The sequence below is a fragment of the Eschrichtius robustus genome, chromosome 1 (assembly GCF_028021215.1).
Source record: "Eschrichtius robustus isolate mEscRob2 chromosome 1, mEscRob2.pri, whole genome shotgun sequence".
Taxonomy (NCBI): Eukaryota; Metazoa; Chordata; class Mammalia; order Artiodactyla; family Eschrichtiidae; genus Eschrichtius; species Eschrichtius robustus.
The window spans coordinates 163,223,969-163,237,469 of NC_090824.1; the positions used below are offsets into that span (position 1 = coordinate 163,223,969).

The window sequence follows — 13,501 nt, forward strand, 5'->3', positions numbered from 1 at the left end:
TTGCGCTGAGTGGGGGCTGCTCTTTGCTGTGGTGCGCGGGCTTCTCATTGCAGTGGCTTCTCTTGTTGCAGAGCAAGGACTCTAGGCTCGCAGACTTCAGTAGTTGTGGTCTGCGGGCTCTAGAGTGCAGGCTCAGTAGTTGTGGCGCACGGGCTTAGCTGCTCCACAGCATGTGGGATCTTCCCAGACCAGGGCTCGAACCCGTGTCCCCTTCACTGCCAGGTGGATTCTTAACCACTGCACCACCACAGAAGTCGTTTCTGGGGTTTTTTGATAGTAGCCATCCTGAGTGTGAGGCGATATCTCATTGTGTTTTTGATTTGCATTCCTCTGATGATTAGTGATGCTAAGCATCTTTTCAAGTGTTTGTTGGTCATTTGTGTATCTTCTTTGGAGAAACGTCTATTCAAATCCTTTGCCTACTTTTTCATTGGGTTATTTGTTATTTGTTCGTTTTAAAGAACTGTAGGGGTTCTTTACAGATTCTGGACTGGGGGAAAGGGAGCAAGAGTGAGGCATTACACAGGGGCATGAAGAAACTTTTGGGAGAGATGGATATGTTCACTGATCTGACTGTGGTGATGATATCTCCTATATATCAAAACTGATCAAATCGTAACTTAAATATGTGCAGTTTATTGTAGGTCAATAAAGCTGCTTCAGAAAAAGCAAACCCAAAGAGCATCTTAGAAGACTGAAAAGTGTTTCGGAAATTTTACTTCCCTTCAGCCCCTTGACAACAACTAAAGATAGATGACTAAATCAGTGACTATAATATGAAGTATCTAATTCAAAAAAAAGAATTTCAAAGTTTTCCTTCCTTCATCTGAAACAATTTATTAGCACTGTGATTATCTAGACTCTTGAAGTTTGGTAGAATTTCCCTATGAAACCATTTGGACCTAGTGTTTTTTTGTTTTCATTGGGATAGTTCTTTCAAAACTTTGTTTATTCTATGGAAATTGAGGTATTTAACTTGTAATCTTTACGGGGATCTATTTTGTTAAATTGTATTTCCCTAAATAATTATCCATTTCATATAAATATTCAAATATATTTAGAGGTATGCAACTTAATCTTGTATTTTAAAAAATTTCTTCTATATTAGTGGGTTTTCCCCCACTTGTCATTTTGCATTTGCGATTTCCTCCTACTTTCCTAAGTTAGCTATTAGTTTGCTGGCTTGTTAAATTTTTCAAGATACAAGATTTTGATTAATCACATGTTCTTCTGTTCTCTATCATTAATTTCTGCTTCTATCTTTATTATTTTTTAGCCTCTTGTGCTTTCGTTTGGCTTACTTTTTGTTCTTTTTCTAACTTTCCAAGTTTGGAATTTAGTTCATTTATTTTCCGTCCTTCATTTATAATGTCTTTAAAGCTATAAATTTCCCCCCTTCACCACTGCTTTATATGTGTCTTATAAAATCTGATTTGTTGTGTTTTCATTTCATTAATTTTCAGGAATCCTTTATTTCAGTTTGTATTTCCCTTGTATCCAATAGTTCTTTAATAGAAGATTTTTAATCTTCCAGGGCCTTTTCCTTTTTTTTAAAATTTCATTTTAAATTTCTAGTTTTGTTGTACAATGATAAGGACTGTTCATAATCTTTCTACTTTTGGAAAATACTAATGTTTTCTTTCTGACCTAACATACTGTAAAATATAATACTAATACTAACGTTTTCTTTCTGACCTAAGATACTGTAAAAATTAATAAAGGGAAACTTCATTTAAAATGGAGTTGTGAAGTCTTGAAGGGGGAGCTCTCCACACATGTACCTTCCTTCACAGCTTACTTCACGTTCCTGGGCGGGAAGCTTACTTTATTACCCGATTCTCTCGTTGTTGAGCAACAGCCCAGTCAATGAGAACTCCAACAACTCAGCCACCCTGAACGCTCACATTCCTCCAACGGACTGTGGTTTGGAGCAGCCCTTCGCAACTTCTCCTTTTTCTATATAAAGTAAGGTTGCTCTCCTTTGTTCTCCAGACCTACCCGTGGTTTGCTATAGTTTTCATGTCCTAAATGGCAATTCCTCTGCCATTCCTGAATAAGCTCATTTTGCTAGTAAAATAACTGGCTATTTTATTTTTAAGGTTGATAATATGAACTATTTTTAGAATGCAAAATGCACACTTGAGAAGACATATTATTACTGGACTAACCCTGCAACTTTTCCACAGGTTTTTAATTTTTCAAAGAAAAAAAAAAAAGAGAGAGAGAAAGAAGGAGAGAGATGGATCCAGAAAATCCTCATGTTTGGAAATAAAGAAATATACTTACTAAAAAAAACCATGGATCAAATAAGATAACAGAGTGGGCATTAGAATATATTTTTGAACTGGACAATAATGAAAGTCTACATATAAAAAAACTTGTGATACGCAACTAAAGAAGTAATTACAGGGAAACGTACAGCCTTAATTGTTAGAAAGGACAAATGAAAATTAATGAGCAGAAGGCATCTATCTCGTATCTATTTCATTTGTGAAAATGAAAAAACAAAATAAGCCCAATGAAAATACAAAGAAGAAAATTATAAAGATAAGAGCTAAAATAATAAATATAAAATAGAGAGAATCAATAAACCAAGTTGGTTCTGTGAAAAGACTTATCAAAGGGGCTTCCCTGGTGGCACAGTGGTTAAGAATCTGCCTGCCAATGCACAGGACATGGGTTCGACCCCTGGTCCGGGTAGATCCCACATGCCGCAAAGCAACTAAGCTCGTGTGCCACAACTACTGAACCTGTGCTCTAGAGCCCACGAGCCATAACTAGTGAAGCCCACGCTCCACAACTACTGAAGCCCGCACACTTAGAGCCTGTGCTCCACAACAAGAAAAGCCACCCCAATGAGAAGCCAGCACACCGCAAAGAAGAGTAGCCCCCGCTCACTGCAACTAGAGAAAGCCCACATGCAGCAATGAAGACCCAATGCAGCCAAAAATTAATTAATTAATTAATTAAAAAGACATCAAAAAGAAGAGAAAAGGCATAAACAAACCAATATTGGGACTAAAAGAAGAAACTCAACCACATAGAATATAGATATTAAAATATAGTAATAGGTTGTTATGAACAACTTTGGGCCAATAAAATCTAAAATTTAGATGAAAGGGACAAATTTCTTCACAACCTTACTTATCAAAACTCACTCAAAAAGAAACAGAAAGCCTAATAGCCTATAACCATTTTAAAGAAATATCTGTGGCTAAAAATCTACCCATAAAGACAGCATCAACACCTGAGAGCTGGTGAATTCTTCTGAGCATTTATGACAATATTCCAATTTTTAAATGAAAAATTTATTTAAAATTCCAGTTTTATGAACGATTCCAAAGTACAGAAAGACTGAACCTCGCAACTCACTCTATGAGGCCAGCATAATTTTGGTACAGAATTCTGCAAGGGCAGTTCAACGTGAAAAATTACAGGCTAATTCTTATGCATAAATGTAGCTGCAAAAAATCCCAAACAATATGTTAGCAAACCAAATCCAGTCATGTATAAAATATACTATGACCAAGTTGTACTGTCTCAGGAATGTATGATTGGCAACATTAAAAAAATCAATTAATATAGTTTACCAAATTATTAAAGAAGAAAAATCATATGACTTTTCTCAAGAGCTCCAGAATATGCATACGATAAAATCAAATATCCATTCACAATGAAATCCATTCATTATGAAAACTCTTATCAAACAAGGAATAAAAGGGAACTTCCTTAACCCTACAGAGGGGATATATAATTAAAAAATAAACAAACCTCCAATAAGGTGATATTTAGAAAGCTTTTCCTTTTAGATTAGGAACAGTACAAGGATGCCCACTCTCACCACTTCCATATGATGTGCACTGGAAATTTAAGCCAGAGCAATAAAGCAAGAACAGTAAATAAACTGGAAAGAAGCAAGAACATTAACGTTCACAAATGATACAACTGTGTATATAGAACAACTAAAAGAATCTTCAGATGAATGGAGGAGGAAAGCCTCAAGAAGCTGTAAAGGGCAAGGAAGCAGATTCTTCCCTAGAGCTTCCAGAAAGGAACACAGCCTTGCCAACACCCTGATTTTTAGCCCAATGAGACTCATTCAACTTCAGAACTACAGAACCATAAGATAATAAATCTGTGTTGTTTTAAGCCACTGAATTTGTGGTGATTTACTTATTTAAAAAATTTTTTTTAAATTGGAGTATAATTGCTTTACAATGTTGTGTTAGTTTCTGCTGTACAATGAAGTGAATCAGCTATATATATACCTATATCCCCTCCCTCTTGGACCTCCCTCCCAACACCCCCCCACCATCCCACCCATCTAGGTGGTCACAGAGCACCGAGCTGAGCTCCCTGTGCTATACAGCAGGTTCCCACTAGCTACCTATTTTACACATGGTAGTGTATTTATGTCAAATCTAATCTCCCAATTCATCCCACCCTCCCCTTCCCCCACTGTGTCCACATGTCTGTTCTCTACATCTGTCTCTATTACTGTCTTGTAAATACATTCATCTGTACCGTTTTTCTAGATTCCACACATATGTATTAATATACGATATTTGTTTTTCTCTTTCTGGCTTCACTCTGTAAGACAGACTCTAGGTCCATCCACATCTCTACAATTTCATTCCTTTTTATGGCTGAGTAATATTCCATTGTATATATGTACCACGTATTCTTTATTCATTCATGACACTGGACATTTAGGTTGTTTCCATGTCCTGGCTATTGTAAACAGTGCTGCAATGAACATTGGAGTACATGTGTTCTTTTGAATTATGTTTTCCTCCAGATATATGCCCACTAATGGGATTGCTGGGTCATATGGCAGTTCTATTTTTAATTTTTTAAGGAACCTCCAAACTGTTCTCCATAGTGGCTGTATCAGTTTACGTTCCCACCAACAGTGCAAAAGGGTTCCCTTTTCTCCACACCCGCTCCAGCATTTATTGTTTGTAGATTTTTTGATGATGGTCATCCTGACTGGTGTGAGGTGATACCTCATTGTAGTTTTGATTTTCATTTCTCTAATAATTAGTGATGTTGAGCATCTTTTCATGTGCCTCTTGGCCATCTGTATGTCTTCTTTGGTGAAATGTCTATTTAGGTCTTCTGCCCATCTTTTAATTGGGTTGTTTTTTTTTATATTAAGCTGTTTGTATATTTTGGAGATTAAACCTCTGTCCATTGCTTTGTTTGTAAATATTTTCCCCCATTCTGAGGGCTGTCTTTTCATCTTGTTTATGGTTTCCTTTGCTGTGCAAAAGGTTTGAAGTTTCATTAGGTCCCATTTGTTTATTTTTGTGTTTATTTTCATTACTCTAGGAGGTGGGTCAAAAAAGATCTTGCTGTGGTTTATGTCAAAGAGTGTTTTTCCTATGTTTTCCTCTAAGAGTTTTACAGTGTCCGGTCCTATATTTAGGTCTTTAATCCAATTTGAGTTTATTTTTGTGTATGGTGTTAGGTAGTGTTCTAATTTCATTCTTTTACGTGTAGCTGTCCAGTTTTCCCAGCACCACTTACTGAAGAGGCTGTCTTTTCTCCATCGTATGTTCTTTCCTCCTTTGTCATAAATTAGGTGGCCATATGTGCATGCATTTATCTCTGGGCTTTCTATCCTGTACCATTGATCTATATTTCTGTTTTTGTGCCCGTACCATACTGTCTTGATTACTGTAGCTTTGTAGTATAGTTTGAAGTCAGGGAGCCTGATTCCTCCAGCTCCGTTTTTCTTTCTCAAGATTGCTTTGGCTATTTGGGGTCTTTTGTGTTTCCACACAAATTGTAAAATTTTTTGTTCTAATTCTGTGAAGAATGCCATTGCCAGCACCTTGATTTTTAGCCCAATGAGACTCATTCAACTTTGGAACTACAGAACGGTAAGATAATAAATCTGTGTTGATTTAAGCCATTGACTCTGTAGTAATCTGTTACAGCAGAAAACTAATGGAGTGAGTTTAGGTAGACTGCCGGATATGAGGTCAATATACAAAAATTAATTCTATCTTTATGTACCACCAATAAACCGTTAGACAATGAAATTTCAGAAAACTTACCATTCACAATGGCATAAAAATTTAAATATCAAAAAAATAAATCTACCAAACTATGTCTATGATTCTATTAAGAAAATTATAAATAATTATTAAGAGAAATTAAGGAGTAATCAAACAAATATTTGTACCATAATCATGACTGGAAGACAACAATACTGTCAAGATGCCAGTTCTCTCCAAATTGATCCATAACTTCATGCAATTCTAATAAAAATTCTATTTTTTCCCCCTGGAGGAACTTAATAGCTGAGTGTAAAGTTTATATGGAGATGCAAAATTCCAAAATTAGCCAAGATACTCTTGAATACCTATAGGATGAGAAGACTTGCTCTGGCAGACATATAAAGACTTATTAAAAAACTACTTTAAAAACAGTGAGATATTGATGCTAGGATAGGCAAACACCAGTGGAAGAGAATAAAGAACCCACAAGCAAGCCAATATAAAGACACTTAATTTATGACAAAAGTAGCATTGCAGAACACTACGGAAGGAGTCTTTTCAGTAAATCATGCTAGAACATCGGATATCTACATGGGAAGAAATGAAATTTAAATCCTACTTCGCTCCATACACATCATTTTCAAGTGAACTGCAGATCTAAATGTAAAGGGCAAAACAATAAAGTTTCTGGAAAATAATACAAAAGAATAATTTTATAACCTCCAAGAGAGTTCTCAAACAAGATACAAACAGCACTAACAAAAAAGAAAAAGATTAGAAAAACTGAATTGCATTTTAATTGAGAATCTTTCGTGTGCCAACTAGCTAAAACAGCACTAAGACTTGAGACACCTGAATATAAAGAAAAGCAATGTACTGATTAGCACAAAAGTCAGGATAATAGTTATCTTTGGGGTACAGGATAAGACAGGGGCAGACAGGAGGCTTCCTTTTTTTTAAATTTTTTTAATTTTTATTGAAGTATAGTTGCTTTACAATGTTGTATTGGTTTCTACTGTACAGCAAAGTTAATCAGCTATACATATACATTTATCCCCTCTTTTTTGGATTTCCTTCCCATTTAGATCACCACAGAGCACTGAGTAGAGTTCCCTGTGCTATACAGTAGGTTCTCATTAGTTATCTATTTTATGCATAGTATCAATAGTGTATATATGTCAATCCCAGTCTTCCAATTCATTCCACCCCCCCTTTCCCCTTGGTATCCATACGTTTGTTTACGTCTGTGTCTCTATTCCTGCTTTGTAAATAAGATCGTCTATACCAATTTCTTCAGATTCCACATATATGTGTTAACAGACAGGAGGCTTCTAAGGGTGTTAGCAATGTTCTGTTTCTTACCTGGGACATAGGTACAGAGGTGTTTGCTTTGATACATGTCATTAAACTGCTGTTTCCGGGGTCCCCAAAGACCACTCCCTCATGTTCAGTGATGAACGACCGCAGGCATACCGTCCTAACTCACAGCTAAGTTTTATTACATCAACAGACAGTAAGGACACACCAACAGAGCAACAAGAGGAAAAGACACATCAGTCTGTAGGAATCCATGTGCTGGCTTCTACATGCTCCCTACCTCCCAGAGAGCACATTCTCTCTCAAGAAAAGTGCAGCTACACGTGCGCAATGTTTTTGCCCTAGGAAACCCACCAGAGATGCATTGTCTAGGGTTTTTATCTGGGGCTGGTCACAGAGGAACACTTTAACACCAAAATTTCAGATTCTCAGAATGAAAGCAAGTGTTAGTGCCACAGGTGGGCAAAAGAACCTTATCACCTTAGGAAAGGTTTCAAAACCCAAGTTCCCAGGCCTACTATGTTAACCCATTCCTGCACAGCTTATATAGATATTTTCTGCACTTTTCTCTATGAAATATATAATATTTCACAACAGGGCGAGGGGAAGGGATAATTAGGGAGTTTGGGATTGACATGTACACACTGCTATATTTAAAATGGATAACCAACAAGGACCTAGTGTATAACACAGGTAACTCTGCTCAGTATTATGTGACAACCTAAATGGGAAAAGAATTTGAAAAAGAACAGATACACGTATATGTATAACTGAATCACTTTGGTATACACCTGAAGCCATCACAACATTGTTAATCAACTATACTCCAATATAAAACAAAAAGTTAAAAAAATATTTCACAATAAAAGTGTTTAAAAATAGTTGACTAAAATTATATTAAATCCACTTTTAAAAGCCACGGAGTAGAAGATATTTGCAATATATATAACTAACAAATAAATAACCACCATGTGGAATGAAAAAATAATTCCTACAAAACAAGAAAACGATAGACAACTCCATGGAAAAGACAGAAAACTTGAAGAGACACTTTTAAAAAGAGGAAACAGTCCATAAATACAAGGTGCTAGACTTCATTAATAATCCAGGGAATTAAAATCATAAGAAAATACATACACCTACCTGATAGGCAAAAATTAAATGCACAATATCAAATATTAGAAAGGATGTGGAGCAATGGAAAGTCTAATAACACTGGTAAGGGACTTCCCTGGTGGCACAGTGGTTAAGAATCCACCTGCCAATGCAGGGGACACGGGTTCGATCCCTGATCTGGGAAGATCCCACATGTCGCAGAGCAACTAAGCCCGTGTGCCACAACTACTGAGCCTGCACTCTAGAGCCCACGAGCCACAATTACTGAGCCCATGTGCCACAACTACTGAAGCCTGTGCACCCTAGAGCCCATGCACCACAACTACTGAGCCCACGCGCTGCAACTACTGAAGCCTGCGTGTTCTAGGTCCTGCATGCCGCAACTCCTGAGCCCGTGCGCCTAGAGCCCGTGCTCCGCAACAAGAGAAGCCACCGCAATGAGAAGCCCGTGCACCTCAATGAAGAGGAGCCCTTGCTCACTGCAACTAGAAAGCCCATGCAGCAATGAAGACCCAACGCAGCCAAAATATAAAAATAAAATAAAATAAATAAACAAACACTGGTAGGAGTGCAACCACTTTTGAAGAAAATTTGGCATTAGATTGAAAAGTAAAACCTATACATATCCTTAGACCCAACAGTTTTACTCTTAGTTATATACAAACTTATTAACATGTGCAGCAGTGAATATGAACAAGAACATTCACAGCAACATTAATAGCTCAAATCTGAAACCAACCTAAATGTCATCAAAAGCAGGATGGATAAACTGTGGCACAATCATACAATGGAATATTCTATGGCAACAAAATAAATTTTTATTAACAATTATAAAATTATTTAAAAATTTAAAAAACCTGTATCTACAATACAGAAGAATCTCACAAACATAATGTTGAACTAAATGAGAAAGACAACGTAGAATACACAAACTACCATCCCATTTATAGAGTTCAAAACCAAGCAAAACTGCACTACATTACTTACAGGTTGCATATATGCGTAAATTAAGAAGACAAGAGAATTATTACTACAAAAAAAACAGGAAAACAGTTATCTCTAGTGTAGGCAGGAGGTCATGATGAGGGAAGCATACTTTTGGAGTACTATTAAGTACCCCAGATTTCTTGATTTGGATGACAGTTACATGTAATTATAATTTTATAATTATTCTTTACATTTATATAATTTTAATGTAAAATTAAACTTTATAATTTTTCTTTGTAATTGTTTATATATATATATATACACACACACACACTACGTAGTTTTAAAAATGTATCTACTTTCACACACGAAATTTTTTTAAAAAGAAAATTGGCAACAAATAACAAATAAAGGATTAATATTAAAAACACATAAAGTTCCTGTGAACAAATGATCAGGGAGTATAAACACATAGTTCACCAGAATATACACAGACAAAATAACCTCATGGAAAAATGTTCAATTTTTCTAATAATTAATAGCATGAAGCTACATTTCACACCTATTAAACCACGAAGGAGAGTGGAATAATGTGATAATTTACAAGATAAATGACTACCATGGAGACTGAGAAGCTGCATGGAATAATTTAAAACTGAAAAAAACTCAGTAAATTATGAGTATATTAGGGTTACAGTAAGAAATTTGTATAGTTAAAATTTAGAAAATTTAAAATTTAAATTTCATGAAAAAATAAAAATAGCTGAAGTGTTTGGAAGACAGGATTATGACTGCAATATTTTTCTTGACATTGAGAATATGGTTCATTAAGATATAGGCCTTTTTAGACAAAGTAAACTCAATAGTTCCTTGCCATTCTAGAGAACAAAGTCTATATGTCATAACACCAAGAACTTCCATTAGTTGATTTTGACTTGTATTTTCACTCTGTGCCAGGGATCGTAGGAGGCACTAGAGGACAGTGATAAGCAAGACATAATTACTTCCTTCAATGAGCTTCTAGACTAGCAGGAAATAGACATGTCAATAAAAAATTACAATGAAATGGGATAAGTCCTACAATAAAGTCTTTTCTTAAAAGTCTTATGGCTTCCCAGATGAAGGTAAAGCTCAGGAAAATCATAGAGCAGTTTTCCAAAGAACACTGAATTGGATCTTGAAGGACAACTGGAACCTTCCAAACAGGGTGGAGGTTGTGAAAGGTAGTCTACGCACTATTCATGCAAAGACTGAGGTAGACTAGCAGGTGGTTAGAGGAGACTGCTCAAAGGCCTCATGTATCATGCTACAGGCAATGGAGACCCACAGGGGCTTTTGGCATTTAGCTCCCCCAAATATTCTACAATTACACTGGATCTCTTTTTCTACCTTTCCTTCCCTTAAAAGGAATATATACAGAATATAACACAAAGCAATATACAGATGTAATGCAATCCCACAACATTTTTCACAGAATTGAAACAAATAATCCTGAAATTCACATGGAATCATGAAAGACCCCGAAGTGCCAAAGCAATCTTGAGAAAAGAGAACAAAGCTGGAGGTACTGCCCTCCCAGACGTCAGACTATACTACAAAGCTACAGGAATCAAAACAGCATGGTACTGGCACAAGAACAGACACATAGATCAATGCAACAGAATAGAGAGCCCAGAAATAAAACCCACACACCTATGGTCAATTAATCTACAATAAAGAAGGCAAGAATATATAATGGAGAAAGGACAGTCTCTTCAACAAGTGGTGCTGGTAAACAAAAAACCCAATCAAAAAATGAGCAGAAGACCTAAATAGACATTTTTCCCAGAAGACATACAGATGGCTAACAGGTACATGAAAAGATGCTTAACACTGCTAATTATTAGAGAAATGCAAATCAAAACAACAATGAGATATCACCTCACATCTGTCAGAATGGCTGTCATCAAAAAGCCTACAAATAACAGGGGCTTCCCTGGTGGCGCAGTGGTTGAGAGTCTGCCTGCTAATGCAGGGGACACGGGTTCGAGCCCCGGTCTGGGAAGATCCCACATGCCGCGGAGCGACTAGGCCCGTGAGCCACAATTACTGAGCCTGCGCATCTGGAGCTTGTGCTCCGCAACAAGAGAGGCCATGATAGTGAGAGGCCCGCGCACTGCGATGAAGAGTGGCCCCCGCTTGCCGCAACTAGAGAAAGTCCTCGCACAGAAACAAAGACCCAACAAACACAGCCAAAAATAAATAAATAAATAAATAAATAAACGTTTAAAAAAAAAGGTATAAAAAAAAAAAGCCTACAAATAACAAATGCTGGGGAATTCCCTGGGGGGGGGGGGGGTCCAGTGGTTAGGACTCCACGCTTCCATTGCAGGGGGCACGGGTTCGATCCCTGGTCAGGGAACTAAAATCCCACAAGCCGTGGGGTGCAGCCAAAAAAAAAAAAAAAAAACCAAAAAACAAATAACAAATGTTGGAGAGGAAGTGGAGAAAAGGGAACCCTTGTACACTATTAATGGGAATGGTGCAGCCACTATGGAAAACAATATGGATGTTCCTCAAAAACTGACAATTGAACTACCATTTGATCCAGAAATTGGCACTTCTGGGTATATATCCAGAAAAAATGAAAATACGAATTCAAAAAGATACATGCACCATATTTCTCCTACTAGACTACAAGCTACTTTCTGATAGCAGCCTGGCTAACTAAATGTTGGCTCAATTTAATACTATTTACTATTCCTCACACAGAATACTCTATCTCCCACCTTCTCCAATTTCTGGTCTCTCACCCAGTCTCTCTCATTACTGCCCCTTCATCTTGACAGGGGCACAGGAGTGCTATTTACCCACGTTGGTGGCACCAGGAGCTGTCAGGTACCCGCTCCATCTCAGGCCACTAGGTGTCCAAAGTGCCAAGTAACCTAAGGGCAGGTGAGGGGTATGGGTGAAATCCCCATGTTGTGCAAGATGTTTTGGAGTCAGGCAGTTCTCAGTTCAAATCCTATTTCTAGCATTTAATCACCAAATGCCCTTTCATCACAGAGACAACTGTTTGTGCTTCAGAGTCTCCATGTATAAAATGAGGACAACCTTATCTAGTTCTCTGGGTGGTTATAACAGAACCCATACTATGTTGTCAAGTACTCTTTGAAGCACTTACTGCATATATTAAGTCGTTCAGTAATAACAAAAACTCCAGGAGGTAGAATAGGTCATTTCCCTCATTTGACAAAAGGAAACTGAGGCACTTTAAATAACAGCTGGATAGTCACATAGCTAGTACGTGCAGGAGCCGGCTTCCGAACTCAGGCAATCTGATACAGTCTGTGTCCTTAACCATTTCCCTTTGCTGCGGTATTGTGAAGCTACAACTGTAAGGTAAAGGGGTGCTGGGCACGTGGCACACAGTAGATACTAAGAATACACGCAGCCTGGCTCATGATTGTGGAAAGCCATAGAAAAAGTACAGAATTTTGGTTATCCCTCGGGAGGGAAATGGGGGTAGTGCCAGAAATCTGGGAAGTGACTGTTCTGTGCCAGGCATCTTGGTAGGCACTGGAGTACACGAACAAGAACATACTGGGTGCTAGGCCGGTTCTGCCACCGACGCCCTGGGACAGCCTGGGAAAGCTCGCCCCCGCCCCCGGGCCTCTGCTTCCCCTTCTGAGGATCTATGTGCGTCTGTGCTCTCCTCCCATGCTGCTCGCCAGACGAGAGGACTCAGCGGGCCTAGCCGAACCGGGGTGGGCAAAGGGAGGCACCGGAGAGGCCTTCCTCTCCGGCCCCGGGCCGCGTGGCCAGGAGCGAGTCTGGGACAGGCGGACGGGCCCGTTAAGTCAGCGTGCGCCAGCACTCACCTCTTCCACAGTCTCGAAGCGGGCGGAACCACTATCCAAACTCCCCGCGCCGCAACCGCGCCCCGACGCCGCGCGCCAGCTCACTTCACGCCGGAAGTCGGCAGATTCCGATTGGCTGCGTCCTGAAGAAGCCGACCAATACCGTCGCCCCGTGGCACCTTTCCCCGCCCCCGTGGGCTGCTGGGACGAGGTCCCCGTAAGGGTCTGAGAAGGAAGGGCACGTATTCCCAAAGCCCAATCAGAGCCTGGAATGCAAGGTCAGATGACTACGGTTGA

At 38.5% G+C, this 13,501-nt stretch overlaps 1 protein-coding gene across 1 annotated transcript in view; it reads right to left on the reverse strand.

Moving 5' to 3' along the window:
* The window catches only part of BLM (BLM RecQ like helicase), a 101,574-nt gene extending 88,273 nt beyond the window's left edge, over nt 1-13,301 (reverse strand). Inside the window, exon 1 of the mRNA XM_068558199.1 lies at nt 13,226-13,301. The gene's annotated coding sequence lies outside the window, so the exon portion shown is untranslated. The remainder of the gene's footprint in view (nt 1-13,225) is intronic.
* Between the last annotated feature and the right edge of the window lie 200 nt (nt 13,302-13,501).